The following is an 11214-nucleotide window of genomic DNA, read 5'->3' on the forward strand; positions in this document are numbered from 1 at the left end:
ACTTGATATAACTTCAGCGAAATACATCGATATTCTGTATTCCTCTAGCACTGGTATTTCTCAACTTGTGACTCTTTTGAAGATTAGTCTCAACTTAGTCTATCATGCATGTTTCTGTCCAAACATTTTAACCAATTTATATAGTAGTATATTGGAGAAGGGCGTAGCAGCGGTATGTAGACTATATTCAGGAATTTTCTGGTAAACTATGTAAACATTTAAATATTCAACTATTTCCGAAGAGACAATTTGTAAATTTTATTCCATTAGATTCTTGCTTTCGCATTTTCTCGATCCAAATTTTATTCGATTAGCTTCAAAAATAGCGGAAATGAACCATTTTTGTTATAGGTATTGTGTGTGGTTTACTAGAACAGTTTATATTCAAATCGGACAAATGGTAACTTTTTTGTAATATATACCAGGATATAAACATAAATAGATATTTTATCTGACCAAGCATGTAGGATAAAACTCAAAGAATTCTATCCTGCGCAGCGGTGGTTGGGCATATTGCATCTTATCTCCTGAGTTATTGGTTTTCCACTAATAGCTGCACAAGGCTCCATATTCTGAAAAAAAAAAAATCAGCAACAGTTTAGATATTTTAGCAAGTTTAGGTATGGACATTTTAGATATATTTAAATATTCAACTACTCAGCACTGCTTCATAGAAATTGAAGATTGAATTTTATAATTTCATAATCTCAAACAATTTCATAAAAGTACAATTTGGTTAACTAACGTGTTTATTGAAGTACAAGTGTACTTTCTGTCATATACAATTATGTGGAAAAGTTTTGTATTCAAGCCAATCATTAGGATAAACTATTTTCTGATATTCAATATGATTACTAGATGCACTGGACGACATTTGAATGATCCCTGTGATATATTTTTACCAAAACTAGTACGTTGTGCAGAGAAGGACAGAAACCTAACGAAATACTGTCAGTAATTGTTACTGACTGTCATAGAAAAAAGTCGTTATTAGTTTTGTCGCCCGTATAGAATAACTGAAGTCGATTGTTAGCCGCGTATATATAGGATACATAGCAAATAAAATGTTTCCCATCGAATGTTCTTATAATTTTACTTTGACAATAACTCAATGCACAATGAAAGTTATAGTTTCCCGTTTAGGCTTCATAAAACTTAGATCAAATGCCAAACATAATTCCTACTTGTAACATTTATTAAAAGATGAAAAAGACGCAAATGTTGAACAAAAGAGCGCAATGGTCTAGCTCAGAGTGGTCCAAAGTCCAAACTCTGGCACTGGCACACACAGTGTAAGTTAATAACTGCCACGAAAGAATATGATTTGCTGCGACATTACAAAACCAAACACGAGTAAAGATGGGGAAAATACCACGGCCCTTCTTGGGAAGCAATTTTAAGATAACTGAAGTCTTTATATATATTTATAATAAAAAAACGCCATTCATGTAACACAACAATATGCCTACTAGAACCGTAAAATCTCATTCTCTAATGTATTTGAAGTAAGCAAACTCGCGATATGTTGATCAATTTTGGATTTTTTCCGACTGCGGCCCGCGAGACGTCCTCAAAAAATTTTGCGGCCCCACCTTGCACCACCCTGGTCTAGCTTATTTCTCGCGTGCAAAGATACAAATTAACTTTACAAAAAAATCATCAATAGTCATAAGTAAGATCTAATTATTTTTAATTAGAATTTAAGAAAAAAAAAAACGACAAATCGACAAGACCTCATGTATTCGATAAAAATACGAAGCATCACAAAAAAAATTATTTTTCTTATTTCATTAGCGAATTTTATCTCGCATACTCAACCTAAGTGGTGAATCCATCGGTTATGAAGTGACACTCAGTAATAGAAAGAATATAGATTTAATATTGGATACATAGATCGAATATTGGATACTAGTAGTATAAAAGAAAAGTGTAAAATTCTGAATTTCTAAATTATAAGATTCTAATTTTGTTGCGAACATGTCAGTTAACGGTATAAAAAATATCTAAATTACACGAGACTCATAATAATAAATATGACATGATGATAATTTAAGTACAATTTTCGATAATGTTTTTCTCGTAAACATGTGATCACTCAGTTCAGTCATCGCTGACAGCTACATAATATTGAAACAGCATGCTAATATTACTAAATTCTGGCTATAAGCATGGTTGTGCTAGGCCTTGTTGTTGTTAGTCTTTTTGCTTGGTGTTTTTCTTGTTCAGTACATGAAGATAAAAGTAGTCGCCAGATGGCTATTTTTTTAATTTATTCCAAGTTCCCATCGGGTCTCAAATTTTGCTGTCTTGTAATTCGTGGGAACATTGTTTTTAAATCGTCAAGTGTGTCCGTTACGACTACCCTCCGTTTTAATTTTTGGATTCGGTGCTCTTCCAAATTTCCTTGTGATTCGCATAAACTACTGCTGTTAGTAATTGCATCCTTGCGACCATATATTTTACCATTGTTCTCTTGTTTTAGTTTCGTCGCCTGTGATTGGGAACAACCTGTTCCACTGAAACATGTTTTCCATTTTTTGACAACAGAAAAACTCACGTTATCAATATGCTCAAAGGGAACTGGTAAGCTCGACCACGAGGAATCATTATGGTCTAATTTTTCAATGAGTTCCGTTTGCTGACTGCAACCAACGACATATAAGGTGCCATCAACAACGGTGAGACTGCAATGTGGTCTAGCATATGACATGTTAGGAAGCAAGGTCCAGCCATTTACAAATTCATTGCACATTTCAACGCTATTTAATGATACTCCGTTTTCGCCTGTGCCACCGGCTACGTATATTGTACCTTGGTAATATACCGCCGATGCCTGGAATCTTCGAATTTTCAAGGGCCTTAGGCGGCTCAATGTATTTGTTGCCAAGTTCAACTTTTGCACCAAATTAGAGGTACTAGGTACTAATTTTCGAGATCTTCTGTGCTCTGTTGAGTCATCTAGAATATGTAATCCACCCATGAAAAAAAGATTGTGACCATCAGCAGTGACTGCTTGCTGCTTCCCCCAACTTTCATTTGGACCCAGGATACTCCATTTGCCTGTTTCTATATCAAAAACTTCGCCGACACTTACGATTGTTTTTGATAGTAATGGTTCAACTTCATTATTGCGTTTTCCTCCACAAGGATTTATAACACTTGCTACTGGATGAAAGGAATTACGCTGGCCGATAACAACTAGATATCCACCACAAGCTAAAAAATTCGAAATGGTTCTTTGGTCTATTATCATGTCATTTAGGTACGTCCAAGAGTGTGAAGATTTTCTAACGTCGTATCGATACAATGATCTTTCAGAAAGTAAATAAATACAATTATCCGTATATGTAATTTGATGAAGTTTTTTTTCGTAGCAATGTGTTGGTAGTTGAACAACCTCCTCCCATATGCGACTAAATGCGTCATAGGCGGATATACAGTTGTCAGTCTTATTGATTATTGCTAGCCTGGCGTCTCCATTAAGATAGCTTTTCCCCATCATAGCTTGAAGCAATAAGTTCACGCAAGCAGCTGACTCTTTGGCAAGGGGCTCCTGCCAAACGGTATTGTGTAAATAATCAACAGGGAAATGTTCTATGTGTATTGCATTTAAAAGCTCGAAGAAAAAGTCCTTTCTTGTTTTTATATCCCAATTAACCCATGTCAGAACGGCTTTCCATAGCACATCTTTGCTGGATATTATGATTTCATCAGATTTCAGATATTTTATAACATCGCGGAGTTTTAGCAATGAACCAAAGTTCTTACAATCTATTATTGACTCAAAGTTTTGTAAAATATACCGTTCCGCAGCTTCTGAGGCCAAAACACTGTCATATTTCTCGGCCATATCTTTTATAACCAAACAATTTTTCGGACTTATGTTTTCGATCAGAGACTTACATATCTTGTCTGACATGCCGCTGATTCCTAAATAAGCAGCCGCTTCCAGACAAAACCATGCAGACTCGATAGTAACGTGCACTTCTCCTGTGTAAATATATTTCATACAGCAACTTACAGCTACTGGGTTTAGACCGGTTAAGGTTATCCTACCGGCATCTTGGTTCTGTTCTAAAAACAAGTCTCGAAAATACACAGAGCATGCTGCCATTATAATACTGTGTGCTGGAAATCCCTTGCCGTCGCAAACAACGACAATATCGGACAGAAACCGTCTCTTGCGATATTCGTTGAACAGTTCAAAAGCAGTTATTGTACGGCCTATCTCCATTTCGGTATCACAGACGCAATTGCAACCAGATTACACCGCGCATTTGGCCAAACGCTAGTGCTACACTTCCAACCAACAACGATAATAAATTCTAGATAGACTTCGTCGTCTGAGTCACTTCACAGTGGTGTCGATAGACTATTGCCTACCTCGCACACCGTTCATTCACGCTTTGTTGATCTCGAATATAGTATTCGTCAGCATATGGCAAACCAACATTGAATAGAGCCAACTTCTTTATTTAGCGGTACATTTCTAACATTTAAAGACCATTACCTGATACTCGTACTGACACTCTCTCGTTTCCGTGTTATAGCCTGCGTGTGTAATGTCTTTCTTAGTGTAGGGTAGGCAATAAAGAATAATACATCGTAAAAATACTGATATTTCTGAGGGGTAAATGGAATTTCTATTATTCAAAACTTCCAGTAAATCTCACTCTACAGTACATAACACAAATACAAACATCAGTCGTCACGGTCTAAAATCCATACGCTAATTTCACTGTGTGCAGAGTTTACACCAACGATTACCATGCCACATATATATCATTTGGTTCCATTACATTTGAACCCACGTACATTTGAACCCATGACAATTGCACCTGTATGCTATTGCACCTATGGAATTTTTTTTTGTTTCACGGATAGTTAAACCCATACTAACCCTAACCCATGGGTTTTAGCATCCGCATATAGATTGAACCGGTGGATATACACATGGGTTCAAATGTACGTGGGTTCAAATGTACGGTACGGTCACCATATCATTTGCATATTGCGTATCCTTAGACCCTTGTGCACTACGCATACGCTTTGTACTAGTCACGCCAATGTGTGACTTTCGCAACACATTTACCAGTCAAATGAAACTGGTAGAACATAGAGATTCGTGTTCTAACTAAAATATACCTGACCACAAAGACAAATGTAATTAATTACACAGACAGTGACATGGTGATAATGATACTCATCAAAATACAAACACAATATATTCGATTTCATCATGTATAGGATTTGGGGATCGATGACGAAGCACAGAAGGTTTCTTAAAACATAGCCACTTGGAAAAATTCGAAAGCTGATTTTCTCCATAATGCACCGATGTACGATTGCGTTATTACAATTTCGACTCACCTGATGTCAAGATTTTCCGTTCATTTTTCTTGTAATGAATAAACTTCTGTTCTTCGTATACTTTCAGCCTCAGTTTTTTTTAATGTACACTTCAGTCATTTCCTCCAATGCTATTTTATACCCCGGGCATCTGCTGAGTTGCCAATAAACTCAAATGTCAATTTATACCTGAAACATTGTTTCAATGCATATATAAATAAATTTATATCCGGTACCCAATACTGTTACTTGTACAAGGGTTACTGGTAGGCTATCGTTTTCCGGCAATGATCAAATGCAACTACCGGTATTTTTATTATAAAACCCATTGTATCAATTTGATTTATTACACCTGACCTGACTCGCTCTATCAGTGCACAACGTCTAACACAGTGGTTCCCAAACTTTTAAAAGAAAATCCCTGACGGCCCCTCGCAATTTTTTCAATGATTCCTGGCCTTGTGCAAAAAAAAAAAAAAAAAATAAAAAAATCACAAACAAAAATTCAATGCGCCGTACGGTAGGCCATATAGGCCGCGAGCCGAGGCCATTTATCTTTCAGTTTCGTAGCGCACATCAGGTAACTACCTGAAAATGATTTTAAAATGTTCCTTAAAAATTTAGTAACAAATATTGTCTTGTTCCCACTTCCAAAAGTTGCACGTTTTACAGAAAAGACGTTTTTACTACAATAAATATGTGTTACCATCTGTCCTATTTTCTCTGCTTTTCCGGTATCATGGGCCAATGAACGCAGACTTCTGCAAGACGTAACAGTCAAGTTAGTCAGCTGTAGGTGGATCCCCTGTGGTCGGATGAATATCAGATGTACTACAACTGCTCGCTTTTGCGTTGAGTAGCCTTTCCATAGTTTTTTTCAGTTACCGGTAATATTAGTTCAGTTATTCTAAGGAGGTGTTGAAAAGTATAGGTAAGATATCAAACACTTGCATATCCTTACCATAAATAGCAATTTTAGTTGAGCACTAGCTCATAAGACGTTGTTAAATAGGTACGGTGCGGTAACTCCAACGTCTCCAAGGAAGGCTAGACCTAGAATAATATGTCACAAACAACGATATTTTCTGGCTTGCATGAAATGTTTATGATTAATTTAATGACTCTTCTTGACTATTCAGCAGACTTATACTACTATATACAGATATAGGCCACAGCATATTTGGAAATAGAAATGAATGGCTGTTTCTGTAATGCACGGTTGTGTGAAAGAGAAGAAAATCAATTTTACTAATGTCGGTTGGTCTAAATCTAAATTCATAGAGTCGACAAGAACCTGGGAAGCAATGATAAGTTATGCCGGAGTGGAAAGAAAGGTAGCATTGGAAACGATTGAGAGGTGAGAAATCAAGTTGTAGACAAACAGTTGATGTTTTAAAATATAGTCTATAGTCCATACCGGTACTCATACTGTCATAGGACATTTCAGACTGTGATATATCAAAATTTAGTGTAGATATAGTCTAGTACCGGTAATGGTATGCAAACACTGCTGGACTGTAGTACATGCAATGAGCATATATACGCTCATTTAGTACATCAGATAAAATGCATTATGTATTCAAGGTATTAGTTAGTATTTAGGGGTATTTTAAAACTCATGCTGCTCCAAATATTATTTTCTTCCTCATTTTAGATACTGTACTACAAAAGAAAACGGCAATGTTCCACCAATCCGACCTAACGCAGGCTCTGATCCCTGCTGCTATCAGTGCTATAAAATGGATTAAACAAGAAGTCTTGAAGCTTAAAGGTATATGAGAATCATAATAGTTGCAAACAGCTTAGATGGGCTATTCATATTGAAATACTTTAGCACTTTTCTGCAATTGGAACTGCCCATCAAATTCATGTTGGAGACTTCATTGAGATTTTCAATTCATTTTTTTCCCTCGACTATGAAGATCTTTTGAAGTTAACGAGGCATTAATAAATAAAGCTGAGGAATTTGAAGAGGATATGAAGAATGTAAATGATACCAGGGCACGTCTATTTAACACTGTCAAACATAAGGATTATACTCTCCACCCAACAATGATTCACTGAAGAAGCATGTGGCCCTCAAATCAGTTCTTGAGTTGGCAAACTGCAAGTGTAAGAAAAATAGTCAAAATAATTTATGAAAGTGTGCCAAAATCAACTTAAATTGCACAGATTTTTGTTTTTGTATTGACTGCAAAAATCACAGTACACTTATAGAGGAAAAGTCGATTTTTGATATAGTGGATTTCGAAAACAATTCAGAAGAAAGTGAATTAGATATTACTGTTGATTTAATAAGTATCATTTATTTGTTTTGTTTTTCGGACATTTGTTAGTGTCGTAGTCCTGTTTCTAGAAATATTATTGCCTTTGTTCAAATACATAACCACATAAACTAAAAAAAGATTAATTGTAAATTGTAATATTTCTGTTCACTATGTTATGTACATTATGTTAATTTTCTTGACTTTTGCGGTAAATTTCTAAGTGAGAAATAACTGATTTATTTGTGTTTTCGTGCTCACGATGTTAATTTGTGACTTCATTGCTTAAAAATAAACACGTTTGATAGCTTCTATAAAACGGATGTAGCTTTTTATGCTGTTCTTGTTGTAAACTGCTTGTGGTTATTACATAAAATTTATTTATGTGAATCAGCGTTGTTGGTGTCGCTGCTTTCGAGGTCACTCCCGATTCCTGTCACACAAATAAAGTATTTTTTGTTGTTGGTTACATGTAGGCCATATTTTTCGTAATCTACCTAATAAATTATGATTGACTGAGGAAGTCCGATTTTGGTCAGGCAAAACATTACAGGAATACATTTGTGTTAGTGTGCTGTAGGGCTCTCGAATTGCATAGTTCTTATGTATGTGTTGTAAACTTATGGTTATTGAATTTCCGGGAACCTCTTATATTCAATTTCGCACTAGAATTGTGGAACAAGCTGTAATGCGTTCATTATGTTCGTTTTCACACAAAACTGAAGAATTTATTTAGTTACCAGATGTGCGCTACGAAACTCATTTTCTGGGCGTTTTCATGGCTTCGTCTCACGGCCCATATCCGTGGTAAGGATCTACAAGTGTTTAATAACTTACTTATACATTTTTCAACAACGTCTTAGCATAACTTAACTAATAATAACTAAACAGGGCTATGGAAAGCCTGCCCAACTCAGCGCAAGGTCAAGCAGTAATAACTAATATTCAACAGCTGGTTTAATTCAATTGTTACGTCATGCTGAAGTCATTGTTCCTTGCCGAAAATGTAGAGAATATAGGACAGATCGTAGCACATATTTCTTGTAGTAAAAGCGTCTTTTCCGTAAAACGTGCAACTTTTGGAAGTGGGAACAAGGCAATATTTGTTACTAAATTTTTAAGAAACATTTTAAAATCATTTTCAGGTAGTTACCTGATGTGCGCTACGAAACTCACTTTCAAGGCGTTTTTCAGGGCCTCGGCTCGCGGCCTAATAGTGAAAAACATCTTTTCTCCACCTGCGTTTATCACGATAAACCCTAACTTTTCATAAGATTCGTCGTATCTCAATTTCCTTTTAGGAGGCATCTCTGGCTACGCTCTACTCACCTAATGCTATCTACCTATCTTTCAATATCGTATAAGCGTAAAACAGCATTTAGGAGTTGCCTGGCGTAAATTTATAAACTGCCTACTGCCCTACCGTAAGTAACAACATCATATACCAACAACCGTGCAAAAAGGTATCACAGCTCTGTGACATCACAATGGGAAAGAGTGTTCAAAACAGAAAGTGAGAAATCATAGGTAACTTAATATATCCAATTAAAGAGTCCAGCTGCACACTAACACAAATGTATTTCTGTAACGTTTCGTCCGACCAGAGTCAGACTTCCTCAGACAAGAAGTTTACAACAATGGCAAGAAATAAATTTGGTACATGAATTTGAAATATCAAATCAAGTATGACGTAATAATGCATAAACATTTAATTTGCATTTAGCCGTAGAAGTAATGATGGGAAAATTAGAACCACGAATATCAGTGGAGCTCATTTCAGATGTAATTAAAAAAAAAAAAAAATTATTATTGCATTTACGAAAATTATGGGTAACTAAATGTAATTAAAATTAAGATTATGGGCACTTAGAGAACACGAGGAAGTAAACCAACATTTAAACATAAATCAATGCTTAGTTTGGTGAGGACCAATTTCGAAATAAAAAAAAGTTTAAAAGTTATTGCTGAATTTTGATCTTGAATAGCGCCAAAATATAATAATAATTCATAATAATAAATGAATGAACGAACCATCTAGCATATTTCGAGTAGGACAAAAAAAAAAAAAAATTAAAAAACTATCGCAAGCACATAAATCCAAGGTTTTGAATTATAATTAAAATTAAACTTGGACACTTGAAAATAATAGTAAAATAAAACGCCAATCAAGGGGCGAGTAATAATATAAACTTAGGAAAAAGGGTGATTGTTAAATTTAAATATCATATGACGTTGAAATGAAAATTATTATTAAATAATAATTCTTAGATGAGTCTACAGTCTATTTCTCCCGTGAATTGAGTCCTTGGGGTTCCAATGTTCCGAATTTTTTGATGTAGTATGCTTCTACTGTTTGGCGATAGCTCTGGTCTCTGAATAGTTTTTTTATTCCAGTTACTGAAAAGTCACTTATTGAATGTCCCAGTTTGTTCAATGACATTAAACAACATGATGCGCAACTCCGGCATTTTTGTCCGAAGATCGTATTCGATAGCACGCTCCAATGCACATACTTGACGAGACGAAAACGAGCGGATGTGTGCTGCTTTCAAGGCGTAGCACGAATGGTGTTCGTGCCTGCTTTGACAGTTGTTGTCGATTTTAATGATATTTTTGAAAGTTGGGGTAAAAAGAAATCGGTAAAAGGTAAGGTGAATACTATTGTTGTATATCACACCCGGGCATCGCACTGTTAAGTACATGTGGGAAAGCCAGCCTTTGTCAAATACTACGAAGTTATTAATTCAGTACGGTACGTAGTTGCCCATTTGCCGAAATTACATATTTACTTACCCGTTATGGTTTCAAATAGTTCATGCACCTCCAGTTAGATTTTTTTAATCAGTGAGGATATATACTCATTGTTGATTGCTGCTCATTGTAACATACTATTACGCATTCACTTTTATTTGCGTATTGAATCAAAGTGTTAACAAGTTCACCTAACATTTCACTCATACCGGTCTATATTGTATAGTCTGATTTCTCAAGTATTTGGAGCCACGAATGCTTGTAATTTTCTGACTAAACCCTTTTATTAGTTGGTTTATATACCAAATTCAGTAAAATATTTTTTAAATAAAACATGAGATGTTGGATTTATTAGCTTTTCCATTCTGAATCATATAGACTGCTTTATTTATTCTTAACGAAAATTAATAAATCTCCTCTCTTTCTTCAGATGTGAAAGTTGTGGACAAACCTGTCTAAGCATTGTGAGACTCTTGCAGCACAAGAGGCAATAGCAGAAATAGTAAGTATATCAATCAAGAAATTAAGCCGACATAAAGCAAAACTTTCAACTATTCGTCTAATCTCAATTTCCTATTATTTATTCACAGGACAACTATAGCAGACGGGGAGATATCAGAAGTCTGGCGACATATTAGTGACAGTGTGATTCCAAGAAATATAATGCAATTGAAAATAGAAATTTGCAATAGAAAAACAACCTATGGAGGCATGCAAAGACATTTGACCCTCCGGTAGAGTTGTGTATGGCCCCCACATCCTGCAGGGCTTGAGGAAAATAACTAAAAATTCCAAAGCGTAAGATTGCTTGAGCGGTCTTATTTGTAAAAAGGCACAAAACACGCCAGAC

General features: G+C 35.5%; 2 long non-coding RNA genes across 2 annotated transcripts; both read left to right on the forward strand.

Annotated features, from left to right (window-relative positions):
• The first annotated feature begins 6388 nt into the window (after positions 1-6388).
• LOC144431322 (uncharacterized) lies at positions 6389-8043 on the forward strand. Its single transcript, XR_013479944.1, has 2 exons — positions 6389-6706; positions 7004-8043. It is a non-coding gene; the product is annotated as an uncharacterized LOC144431322 (long non-coding RNA).
• Positions 8044-10041: 1998 nt separating this feature from the next.
• On the forward strand, positions 10042-10996 carry LOC144431419 (uncharacterized). The gene is made up of 3 exons (XR_013479989.1): positions 10042-10259; positions 10795-10866; positions 10955-10996. It is a non-coding gene; the product is annotated as an uncharacterized LOC144431419 (long non-coding RNA).
• Positions 10997-11214: the final 218 nt, after the last annotated feature.

The sequence above is a fragment of the Styela clava genome, chromosome 13 (assembly GCF_964204865.1).
Source record: "Styela clava chromosome 13, kaStyClav1.hap1.2, whole genome shotgun sequence".
Taxonomy (NCBI): Eukaryota; Metazoa; Chordata; class Ascidiacea; order Stolidobranchia; family Styelidae; genus Styela; species Styela clava.